The sequence below is a fragment of the Pantherophis guttatus genome, chromosome 3, assembly GCF_059756535.1.
Source record: "Pantherophis guttatus breed Tessera chromosome 3, ASM5975653v1, whole genome shotgun sequence".
NCBI classification, from domain to species: Eukaryota; Metazoa; Chordata; class Lepidosauria; order Squamata; family Colubridae; genus Pantherophis; species Pantherophis guttatus.
The window spans coordinates 110,163,644-110,176,947 of record NC_142065.1 but is presented as its reverse complement, the minus strand read 5'-3'; positions in this window follow the sequence as shown (position 1 = coordinate 110,176,947).

The window sequence follows — 13,304 nt, the reverse complement described above, 5'->3', positions numbered from 1 at the left end:
CTGTTCACTGCCCTGAGTCCTATTTGGAGAAGAGCGGTATAGAAATAAATAAATAAATAATATAAACAATTTGATTAAGAAATAAGAGCATAAATGATTGAAGAAAAACATGATTTTTGGATGTTCTAATGCCTTTTTTAAACTTTGAATTTTTAACTAGCACTACCTACAGATTTAATAATCTGGAAGAAAATGTTTACCTTTAAAGGTGTTGGATGTTAAAAAGAATTATTTATAGAATTAAGAACCATAAAAAATTGATTTTAAAGTGTTTCAAAATGTTTCCTATTGAAAATAAGAAATAAGCATGGAATGGGAGAAAACTTAAGAGAGAATAGGAGATAAGATATTCATTGAAATATACTTTTATTTTAAATTGGTAAGAGATATGGAGGAGAATAGATTGGAAAATAATATTGGTAACACATTCCGAAGTAATTTGAAGCTAAACAACTGAATAAGAGATAAATATTATGAATTAGTTAAATAAATGAATTTAGGAGTGGAGAAAAGCATGATTCTGGAGATCAGTGAAAGCAAAGCTGTGACCCAGTTTTACAAATAAGGTAGGAGTGGAGGAAAGCATCATACTGGAGAACAGTTAAAGTAAATTGGGAACCAGTTAAAAATAAAAATAAGAGTTAGGAGTGGAGGAAAGCATGTGCTGGAAAACAGTTAAAGCAAAGCTGTGAACCAGCCAAAAATAAAAAGTTAGGAGTGGAGGAGACTATACCTGGGGATCAATTGAAATAAAATTGTGAACCAGTTAAAAATAGGGGTAGGAGTGGAGGAAAGCATTGCTGGAAGGCAACTACTTGAGTTGTGAACCAGTTTTATAATAGATTTAGGAGGAGTTAAGGAGAAGGTTGGTGTGCAGTTAAAATTATACTGTGAACCAGCTAAAATAATTAAGGTAAGGAGTGGAGGAAAGCATTGCTGGAAAGCAGCTGATCAAGATGCGAACCAGCTAAAAAATAAATTTAGGAGGAAGTGGAAGAGATTTTACTGGAGAATAGTAGCTAAACTGTGAACCAGTTTAAATAAATACAGACAGGAGTATTGGAAAATACAGCTGGGAATTAGCTATTTAAACTATGAACCAGTTAAAAATTAGATTCAATAAAATATGAGAATAAACTTGAAGTAAAAAAAATAAAGTGTTGTGGAAGTAACAGACTATAGAAGGAAATGTTGATTGTTTATGAAATGACTTTAAGAGAGGAGGAAAATACTTTTTGTTAAGATTATGGATATTAGATGACTTTTAAAAGAAGTAAAATATAGATTTGAGGTAATGGGTTTTAGGATTGAGGATTATATATGAAATATTGATTGTTAAAATGATAAAGATTTAGAATGGTGTTTATTGTTTAGAATTTTGGGTGTAATAGTAGAATGATAAATGTTTAGAATAAGACTTTTTTTTGTTTTTTCTTTTTTTAAAAAGATATAAATGGATAAAATTTGGAACAAAATTGATTGAGGGGATGTGAATAATTGTACTCATTTTATGCCGGATCAAACCCTTGCTCTAAAAAGATGTATTTTATGTTTTATGTTTTAAAAAAATAAAAAAATATTTGGGAAAAAAAAAGATATAGATTAGACTATGCTTCAGTCCTTTGATCATGCAGGATGCCATCTTCTGTAGTTCTCCATGATTTTCTGTGAAAGTAGCCTAGACATTAAATCTGGAATGTCTGGGAAGAAATATCACTCCAACTTTTACACAGGTATTTTGGTATGTGATAAGAAAATAAATCTTTCCCTTCCCTTCCCTTCCTCTTTCTCCACCCCACCCCACCCCCGCACTCTCTTTTTTTTAACTAGATGCAAAAGTTTATTGCTATAAAGCAATAATACCAAAAATATCAAAAATAATACATATAAAGAATATTTTGTTGGCAGTGAAATCCAGACTCTGTGTTTTATTCCAAGCCGGGAAAGAAATGTAGGCAAAGGAAAAATAAGTTCAAGGCAGGCTGCAGTTGGAAAGGTGGTTTCTGTTTATTGGCCCGGTAACAACATTGACAACAGCATGCATTCCTGGGGGCAGCTGGCTAATTGGAGTTGTGAGTTAGTGAGTTTTTATGTTTCTGGGTTCTTTATTATTGGTGTGTTGGTATTTGTAGGAAAATGTGTTCCTTCTATGTTCTTTAAACTGGATATAGTATTTTCATTGTTGTTGCAAGATTTTGTGGCATGTGGGGTTATGTCTGGCCATAAGAGCCTTGATAGTACAGTGGTTTAATGCACCCTGTTATTAACACAGCTGCCTGCAATTTCTGCTGGTTCGAATCTCTCCAAGGCTCAAGGTTGACTCAGCCTTCCATCCTTTCTAAGGTAGGTGAAATGAGGACCCAGTTTGTGGGGGCAATAAGCTGACTTTGTATAAAATATACAAAAGAATGAAGGCTATTGCTTAACGCATTGTAAGCCGCCCTGAGTCTCCGGAGAAGGGCGGCATATAAATCAAATTAAAAAAAAAAAAAAGCAAGGGGAAATGTAAATGCAAATCAGTTTTGCTTTCTTGATTTGACCCCAGCCTGCATAATCAACTTCAGTCCTTTATCTAGTTGTTTTTTGAATGAAACGTAGTTTCCTTAAGCTTTGCCTGAAGGCTTTTTTAGTGGAGGAAAGACTGGGGCTGCTTTCTGCCTTTGTTAAGGAGATTTTTATCCTCTTTTCCTTTAGGAGAAATATTCTATTCTGCTTCTTTTCTTATTGTGTGGAAATATTTTATTCTGGGAAGGGGACCCTTCCTACAATATTTTAACTAAACCTTTAAAAAAGGAACATTTTGAGAACAAGTAATTTCCTGGGCAGGAAAAATAGTATATAACATATACTATATTTATTGTTCATTTTATATATAGTGTTTAAGAATAGCAATAGCACTTAAACTTATATACCACTTCACAGTGCTTTACAGCCCTCTCAGTGGTTTACAGTCAAAATATTGCCCCCAACAATCTGGGTCCTCACCAACCTTGGAAGGATGGAAGGCTGAATCAGCCATGAGCCAGCAGACTTAGCCAATCAGGATACAGGATGATGCAATACAGTCTTAAAGCAATATAATACCTTTTGACAAACATTTATTTATAGTTTATATATTGCCTGACCAACTAGTTAGACAATAGACATTTCCTAACATTCTCCCCTTTGGGAAAGACAATACATTTTACATTCTTAAACCATAACATTCACAACATGTTTTATGCTTAATTGCACCCTGAGCTTTTGTAAAATTATCAGCGATATTATTTTCAGTCATACAATATGCTAATTGAATCATTTTACTCTGTACACATTGTCTTACATTCAAGTACCTAATATCAGTGTGCTTAGATCTTGTTTTCACAGCTAAATTAGTTGCCATCTTAATTGCAGCTTGATTATCTTCAAAAACGACAAATGGATCATTTACATTTAAGCCTATATCAATTAACAGTTGTTTATAATATATTAGTTCTGTGCACATTAAAGATAGACAAGAAAATTCAGCTTCCATGGTTGATAAACTAATGTGCTTTTACCTGATAGATTTCCATCCTATTAATGAATTTCCAAACATTATTGTAATACCTGATGTTGATTTATGTCTGGGTAAATCAGTAGCAAAACTAGCATCAGCATATGCAGTTAATACAAGATCATTGTTAGGCTCTAAATATAACGCATAATGCATTGTTTGTTTCAAATACCTTAGTATTCTCTTAGCAGCTTGCCAATGTTTTTCAGTTAGTTCAGTATTATACCTAGCTAGTTGATTTACACTATAGGATATATCCGGCCTAGACCAATTACTAATATAAGATAGACTACCAATCAAGGACTGATATATTTCCTTGTCAAATACAGGACTTTGAATATCACCATGCTTAAAATCCTGACTCATTGGTGTCTTAGCAGGCTTACATAATTCCATATTATAACTTTTAAGCAATTGGCTAATTTTCTTAGCTTGTGACAATTTGTACCCTCTATTAGTTTTCACAATATCAAGACCTAAATAGTGCTTGATTTCACCTAAATTTCTAATCCTAAATTTATTCTGCAAAATAGAAATAAGTTCTGTTGCCTCCTGTTCTATTTTGGTAACAATTGCGATATCATCAGTAAACAAGAGTAAAAAAGAAACTCAACCTTCTTTCTCTCGTTTAAATAAACATTTATCTGCTATACCTTCAATAAAACCCATAGCATTTAATTCGTTAACTATATATCTATTCCACTCATAACCTGATTGCTATAAACCAGTGGTCGGCAAACTCATTAGTCAACAGAGCCAAATATCAACAATACAACGATTGAAATTTCTTTTGAGAGCCAAATTTTTAAAACTTAAACTATATAGGTAGGTTCGTTGTTATTAACTTAATTAGATCTTTTTAACTACAATTAAAAAGTAGGGGGAGTGGGATGCAACACACGGAGGGCCAAGTCCGCTCCCGTTCACCTCCCCACACTTGTTTACCCATCCCAGAGAGCTCAGGCTACGCCTCCCTCCAACCGAGCCGCCTTCCTTGCTGGCGTCGCTCCTGAGCGAACTCGTCTGTCCTCGGCTGTTGCAAAGAAGCAGCAGCTCTGGGTGCGCCACACCCGCTTCATTCTCTTTGAGAGCTGCTTTGCACCTTGTTTGCAAAGCAGTTCTCAAAGAGAAAGAAGCAGGCATGGCTCACCCAGTGCTGCCGCTTCTTTGCAACAGCCGAGGACTTCTTCCGCTTGGAGCTCCAAGCTACGGGGAGGGGAGGCAGCTGCAACGCCGGCAGCTTCAGTGGGCTCCTTCCCTCAGTGGTTTGTTTTCTTTTACCTAATTAAAAGCTGCGTCGCGCCTTTTGATCTTTCTACCTAGCCACTGGCACACAGCGCCAAAAAAACCTCCGGTCACTGCTGCCATCTTCGTGCATGCGCAGCTTTCTTCTCACCAGCTGAAGGACTTTTCGACACTTTGCGGACTTTTTGGTATTTTGTGGAAGAGCCACACTCAAGGGGCCAAAGAGCCACATGTGGCTCGTGAGCCATGGTTTGCCGACCACTGCTATAAACCATAGAAACTTTTCTTTAGTTTCCAGCAATCAGTTCGCTCATCAGTTCTTACACCTAGTGACTTTTTCATATAGATATTGTGCTGTGAAGGTGCATGTAAATACACAGTTTCAATATCTATATGAGTTATTCGATAGCCATTTTTAGCTGCCCACACTAACGTTGTTCTCAATGTGGTTGCTCTCAAACTGGGTGCAAAAACCTGATCATAGTCTTGTTCAGACTGAGCAAATCCTTGAGCGACTAATCTTGCCTTATGGGTTACAGTTCCATCAACACTAGTTTTTAATTTATAAACCCATTTACAACCAATTAAACGTTCGCCTGGTGGTAACTTAACATTTTCATATACATCTAACTCAGTTAATGATTTAAGTTCTTTAGCCATAGCTTCCTTCCAAGCTACTTGATCCTTTGCAGGATACAATTTTATATCATTATAGTTAGAAGGCTCTATATTTACCTGACAAACCACACTAGCTCGATATCTGTCGGGTGGATGTCTTACCCGAGTAGATCTTCTAGGTAATTCAGGACTCATAACCGGTGTCTCAACTACTTCCTCCCCTAAAACTTCTTCTTCCTTTACAGTATTAGGTTCTACATCAGCTATTTCATCTTCAGGGGTATTATTGAATATTCGTGTATCAATAATAATGCTATCCTCATTTTTGTAACCAGCTTGCTCAAGCTTATCCCAACCAACATGATCCAGGAACTTAGCACTAGCACTACAATAAATGCTAGTGGTACCTGGCGCCCAAAATCTAAATGACCTGTGGTTAGATTCATATCCAACAAAAAACATTTTCTTTGCTCTTTGTTGTCCCTTTCACCTTAATTGCGAGGGAATATGAACCCAAGCTGGAGCACCAAACGTATGCAGATAGCTTAATTCAGGTTTTCTACCATGCCAACGTATGAATGGTAATTCACCAGTTGATGAATTAACTACATTATTCAAAACATGGTTAGCACGCATTATTGCTTCACCCCAAAGTGTTTCCGGCAAACCAGAATCAGTTAAAATTGATCTAGCCATAGCTTGCAGTGTTTGTCCTCTGCATTCTATATAAGCATTATGTTGTGGTCTATAACTAGCAGAATGTTTATGTTCAATACCTGCCTCCCGTAACATATTCTCTAATCTTATATTGGTAAACTCGGTACCATTATCTGTTACCAAGCAAAGCACCTTATGTTTCTGTTTTCTCTCAACAAACTTCAGCCAGTTTGACAAACGCTGAAATGTTTCTGATTTAGTTTTCATTAAGTAACAGAAACCATAACGAGAAAAATGATCTATAATGCTTAATATATAACAGGCACCACCTAAACTTGGTTGTTTAGGTCCAATAATATCAGCAAACACTACTTCTAATGGTTCATTAGATGTAAATCCATTGAATTTGTTTGCTGGGGTTACTTTGCTCTTCTCTTGATTACATGCATTACAATTGAGGTATTTGTTACAAGGTTTTAACTTTATCCCCTCAGATAATTCTACTGCTCTTCTTAACATCTTAAAATTTATATGTCCTAAACGCCGATGAAGCAAATGAATGCATTCATTATGTGGCTTCTTATTGTCATAAACCGAGTTAGCATTAGCCATAATTGCTGGATTATCTTTCAATATAAACAAATTGTTCTCTAACTTTGCAGTAACACTTGTACCATTCTTTTCTATCAAACATTTATCTCCCCTAAAAGGTTACTACAAATCCAGCTTGTAACAATGCTTTTATAGATAACAAGTTGAATTTTAGTTTAGGTATATACAACATTGGTAACTGCTCATTTATACCTGAACAATATGCAATACCTTCTCCAGATGCTTTCATTTTCCATCCATTGGCTAATGATACATGTTGTTTACTATTAGTCAGTTTTACAAACCTTTCTTTACTTCTAGTGATAGACTGCGATGCACCACTAACAACTACCCACAAATCATGATTTACCGTAGTGGAACTGGATATAGCTAGATTAACATTCTTTTTGGCTCTCTGTTGATTACCAATATTCATTTTCTTACTCTTATTACAAACTTTAGCTATATGACCCTTAGCCCCACAAGAAAAACATTTTTTTAACAATATAGGTAGTTGAAGACAATTTTTCTTCTTGTGGTTGTCTCTCTCTCAGTTGGTATCTTTCTTGCCTTCTTCTGGACTTTTCCAACAATCTTCTGGTTATGCCAGTCAATGTTAGTTCATCTCTGGTCAAAACCCCCAGTGAAGACACATAATCATCATAACTTTCATCCAAAGAAGAAAGAATGATATAAACCTGATGCAACTCTGAGAAAATTAGTTCCTTTTCATGTAGCTCTTGTAAAGTTCTCTTCATAAACTCCAAATGAGCTAACATATCTCCATCTTTCAGAAGATGAGTTCTAAACAGTTTATGTGTAAGGTGTGTGTGTGCACCCACACTATCACAAACATAAATTCTCTTTAAATTGTTCCAACACCTGGCAGCAGAATCTTCACCATGAATATGGACTAACTGCTGGTCACTCAGTGTCAGTCCAATTATACAAAGAGCTCATTCATTATCCCGATTAAATTTAGTTATTTTCTTTGCATCTTCATCATTTGCTGGATTCCATACAGTTACATCCGGTGGATTAATAACTACATCCCATAGTCCTTCCTTATGCAGAAGTAGGCTGCATTTCATAGACCAGGAAACATAGTTTGTTCCATCCAACCAGGTTATCAAGGATATGCTGGATGACTGTTCTTGTGCCATCTTCACTTGGACAATAAACCAACAAACACAGCTGACTGAATATAGTACTGTGTATTCACACCAACTCTCAGTGTTCTGGGCCCATAACCAATGTTAAGGATATTCTTGGCTCATAACCAATGTTATGGGTTATTGAGCAGAGTACCCCTTGAGTAAACACATGAAAAGCACAGTTCATATACTGACACACTGAATTGTGGTAGTCTTTTACTTTTTAGAAGAAAGTAAAGCAAAGTCCAATAACAATCCAAGTCATACACAGATAAGGCGATAGTTAAAATATCAATTCAGGGATATTCCAAGTACAAAGTCTTCTTACCAGTTGTTGTCATTACACAACAAAACAGTTCTTCTTGAGTTTCAGACAGGAACAGGTTCAGTATTAAAACATTCAATAAATAGTAGAAAGCAACAAGTAGCAATGATCAAACAGTGATCATACAGAGAGAATAGGTAGAGAGTAACAGCAAATAAGCAGATAAAATGGTGTAGTATCCACACAAGCCATGTTCCTGACTTCCCTTAAGTACATTGGCTACAGAGCTTAGCCAATCAGGATACAGGATGATGCAATACAGTCTTAAAGCAATATAATACCTTTTGACAAACATGTATTGATAGTTTATATATTGCCTGACCAACTAGGTAGACAATAGGCATTTCCTAACACTCCACCTCTTCTGAATCCAGTTTAAAAGGGACTCCAGATCAGAACACTGTGAGTGTGACCCATGTTTGCATATCTGAAAATATGTGAAAACCAGCATTTATCCTTTCTGGCTGATAGCTGAGCACTGAGAACTGTCTGTCAAGCAGGGCTTGTTTGCTGATCAGTAACTTGGGTGCTTTTTTCCCATCCCTTCAAGTTCATGCATTCCTTCCCCTTTTCACAAAGCAAGAGAACCAATCATGTTTCCAAGTACTTCTGTAGTTGCCATGGTGGCCTGCTGCAAGTCCTGCAGACATGAATTACCTAATCATGCCAGCACAGAACTACAATAGGACCTCAGCAGGTAGGAGGCAGGGTGAGCCCAGAATCCCCTCAAATGAGACCACAGGCTGCCCCTTTAAGTACAAAGTAGATAGGTTGCTAATTCTGAATTAGCCTTTTCTTCATTGAAAGGCATTTCTATGTCTGTGGATATAATTGTTCACAATAATAAGTTCCTAGATGTATCACAGGATCAACATAGAGTTCATCTTGCACCAGTATCAGGACTTTCACTCCAGACTTTGGACCAAATGCAAAATATATAACCAGAAAAAAGGTGCTGGAATGGATTCTACTCCTTCAGAATGTAAATTGGTCAAATACTCATTTTGAATCCTGCCATATGCAAAAAAGAAGAACTCTCAACAGCTGGTAGAAAGTTATTACACCATGGAGGAAGCCCAACATTAGGTTTTAAATTGTCGGATAGCTGTAAAAAAATAAAGAAGAAACAATAAACATTTACTTAAGAATAATTATTTACCATCTTGAAAATATAAAAATAAAGAGAATTGGGTTTTTAAAAATATTTAAAATAATTATATCCATTCCTTCACTTACTTTTGCTGCATGTGTAGACTGACCTTAATTTCCAAAGGAAAAAAAATAACTGCAAGATTTTTAACTGCAGAAAACCAGACCTAGTTTGAATCAATGCATAAACCTAGTTCCACTGTAGGACTTAAGCCCTAAAACACTTACTAGGGAATACTTGTGCTTTAGTAAGGGTTTCTTTTCCTAGCTCCATCTGTCACATTTTTTCACATTGCTAGTAGAATTCAGTTTGAACTAGACAGCTACATTAAATTGGAATCGTTTTCTAGATTGCAGACAGCTACTCTTAAAATCAGCAAGGCTTTTGTCATTTCTATCACACCTTCATCCAAGGAGTTTTTATGGATAAACCAGAGGTTATGTTAAAAGCATGGTTGCATTAACATTAAAGAGAAGTCGGGGGGGGCAGTGAATCAAGAGTGGGGATTGCAGGGTGCAGAAATGTGGCTTAACATTCCCGAGTGTTTGTACTGCAATCCTGGCAGTGGCAGAAACTAGCCTCTCCCCAAAGCTGATAATGTCAGTAGGAGTTTCTTCCTCACCCCTGTTGGCAACCTGGGAAGCAGGAAAACAATGGGGGTGAAGAGATCATTGCATGAACCAAACTTTATTTTCCACATATTGTGGCCTCTGTTCTGAATTTCCTTTTCAGTCCCACTCAGTGACTATTAAAAGAGGAGCACATTTAGAGGAAGACGCATTTAGAGGAAGTCGTACGTGAAGCACATTTAGAGGAAAACATTCTTTGGAAACCCAACCTCTGGGCTTCAGTCCCATGAACTACAAAACATATGATTGGGTAAAGCTCATATACACTCTTTTTAAGGATCTCATTCATTAATCCAGAAGAAAAAGATTTTTTAAAAAAAGAGTTGTCCCTTCCCTATATTAAAAAATAAGCAGGTTATTGTATACAGAAACCTGAACTATGTTCTCTGACTGTCAGAAGATACAAAGTCTAACAGATTGGAAAGATACTGCTCAAATGAAATACAAATATTTTGAATGGGTCTGGACAAGGTTGCATGGCATGGCAGGGATTCTTAGCTGTTCTGCAGGACTGAAGCTTATCCCAAATGCCTTTCTGATGGACGTGAGCTTTGATCTGCTTTGGAAGAAACTTTTTGCATAAAATTTCCTGAGATGGTACACCTGAATTTTGCCAAAGAGTAACTGTACAGGTAAATAGAAATACAATTGCCTACAGAATGTGTGGGTGTGGGTGTGTGGGTGTGGGTATGTATGTATGTCTATGTGCATCTGACATGCATAACATTTGGGTCATTGAGAGGAGACTTCTAGGAGGCTCCATGCTGCTTTGAAGATGAGTGTGTATGTGTGTGTCGTTCTCTGTGTATGTAGTTGTTTGTGTGTTGAGAAAATAAGTATTGTTCTGGTTTTTTATTTAAGCCTTTTATTTCAGGCAAGCAATGAGCAGGAGTGCAGATGGGTGAGGGGGCAGAAGGCGGGGGTGAGTGACAGAGGAAGAAAACAGACTGGGGAGAGAGAGTGAGAGGGAGGTAGAAGAGAGGCAAAGAAAGATGCAATTGCAGGTAAAAATAAAGCAATGGAAGCCCAGGTGGAATTGATGCAAACTCTTCTCATCAACATTGCGACTCCCCCCTGTCATGGGAACTGTCAACTAAGCCCGGCTTGTAATGAAAGGAAAAATATTTTATTCAGATTTATTAATTTGAAAATGAAGCCCGCCTGTCGAGAGGGGGACAGTTCTTCTCAATCTGTCATCGTTGAACCACACGCTCCTGACACTGGGATTCATTTGTCTTGTCGGCTCTGACAGTTGGATTCTCCCAAAGCACTTCCTGGTGGAGCGCCCTGGGATTTTAAACCGGATGAAACGCATTCCGACAAGGAACAGCCTCTTTATTAATGCAAATTACACAAGGAGGGAAGAGAGCGCATGAACATGTGATGCCAGCAGCCGTTCTGGTTGCTCTCTCCATATCCCTCATTTGTTATTTACATTTATACACATTTCTCAGTTTTAATAAAAGGAAGTCTAAGTTTTCAGGGGCATTTATAGGCAATTTGTTTTTGAAAATGATGTCATCACTGCAGATTTTATGTGTGGCCATGTATACATGCATGTAATGCAAGCATAGGTAGAATCAGAACAGATGCCATCCCTTCCTGGGGAAGGAGGATCTCTTAGCCTTTGGAATCAGCCTCAGTCATGCCATGGGTAGGCACACTCCCAGCATGGCAACATGACCCATCATGCCTTTCAGATGTGATAATGTTATGTCTGTTTTGTTAATCGGATCTAGCATGCTTGCCCTTTCTATTTCCATAATGATGAGAACCACATCTTTTCTCAGGTGCATATATTCTAAAGTTTAAGAAGGAAAATCTGTCTTTTAATGCCTTTCAACTAGTCAGCTTTTACAAAGAATGTTTTAAGAACAGGCATGCTCACCTATCCTGTGTGCAAACTGGAAAAGTAGATGATTCTGTTTCTGCTACCCACCCAGGGGTGAAATCCAGCAGGTTCTGACAGGTTCTGGAGAACCGGTAGCAGAAATTTTGAGCAGTTCAGAGAATCAGTAGCGGAAATTTTGAGTAGTTCAGAGAACTGGCAAAAGCCACCTCTGGCTGGCCCCAGAGTGGGGTGGGAATGGAGATTTTGCAATATCCTTCCCCCAGGAGTGGGGAGGGAATGGAGATTTTGCAGTATCCTTCACCTGGAATGGGGTGGGCATGGAGATTTTGCAATATCCTTCCCCTGCCACGCCCCAAGCCACACCACACCCACCAAGCCAAGCCCACAGAACTGGTAGTAAAAAAAATTGGATTTCACCACTATACCCACCTGGCTTATTTTCAGACTGCTAGCAAAAAACAGTATAAATGTGATGGATTGTATTTTGGCTAGTTGACAGTCAAAGGGTGAAAGCCTTGTCACTAAGTCACTAAGCCATACCATTCATGAGACAGAGCATATAAAAAATTAGTGTTAGACTCTGGTGCTGAATATGCACTGTTTTAGCCTTCTTCAGTCCCTTATTCACATAAATTGTGATACATAAATTGAATGTATCACAATTCAATTATGAAAATGGGTGGGTTATTAAAAGGGACTTAAAGCAGTGGTGAAATGCTCCTGGTTCAGACCGGATCGCCCGATCCGGTAACGATGGAGGCAGGTGGTTCGGAGAACCCGTAGCAAAAATCCTTGCCCCACCCCATGCCCAGCTGAGTCGCGCAATCATCAGAGGCTTTTTTTTATTTTTAAAAGCATTTTTTCTACAACCTTTTTGGCCGAAAAAATGCTTTTAAAAGTAAAAAAAAAAAGCCTCTGATGATCGCGTGGCTCAGCTGGGATCATCAGAGGCTTTTAAAAGCATTTTTTTTCTACAACCTCTTCAGCCAAAGAGGTTATAGAAAAAATGTTTTTAAAGGGAAAAAAAGCCTCTGCCGATCAGGCAAGTCAGCTGGGATCTTCAGAGGCTTTTAAAAAAGAAAGAAAGCCTCTACTGATCAGGCAAGTCAGCTGGGATCGTCAGAGGCTTTAAAAGCATTTTTTTACAACCTCTTCAGCTGAAGAGGTTGTAGAAAAAAAATGGTTTTAAAAGTTAAAAAGAAAAGTTGGCCATGCCCACTCAGTCATATTACCCCACACCCACCAAGCCACACCCACAGAACCAGTAGTAACAAATTTTACATTTCACCACTGACTTAAAGGAACTTATTTTGATGCTTTGAAGCAAATCAGCTACCAAGCTGAAATTTGTCTCTTCCATCCTTGGGTCTCTGGGCCTGTAGAAAGAGGACAAGGGGGTTCCAATGATATTCTTTTGTCTCACCCCTGCTGAGGCAAATGCCAAATTCCTGTTGCACAGGAAAAGAGAGGGGTTGACTCTGTGCATCTAATGATGTCTCTGCAGTCTATAGAATGAATATTTAATGGTGATTGTCAGCAAGATCTTAT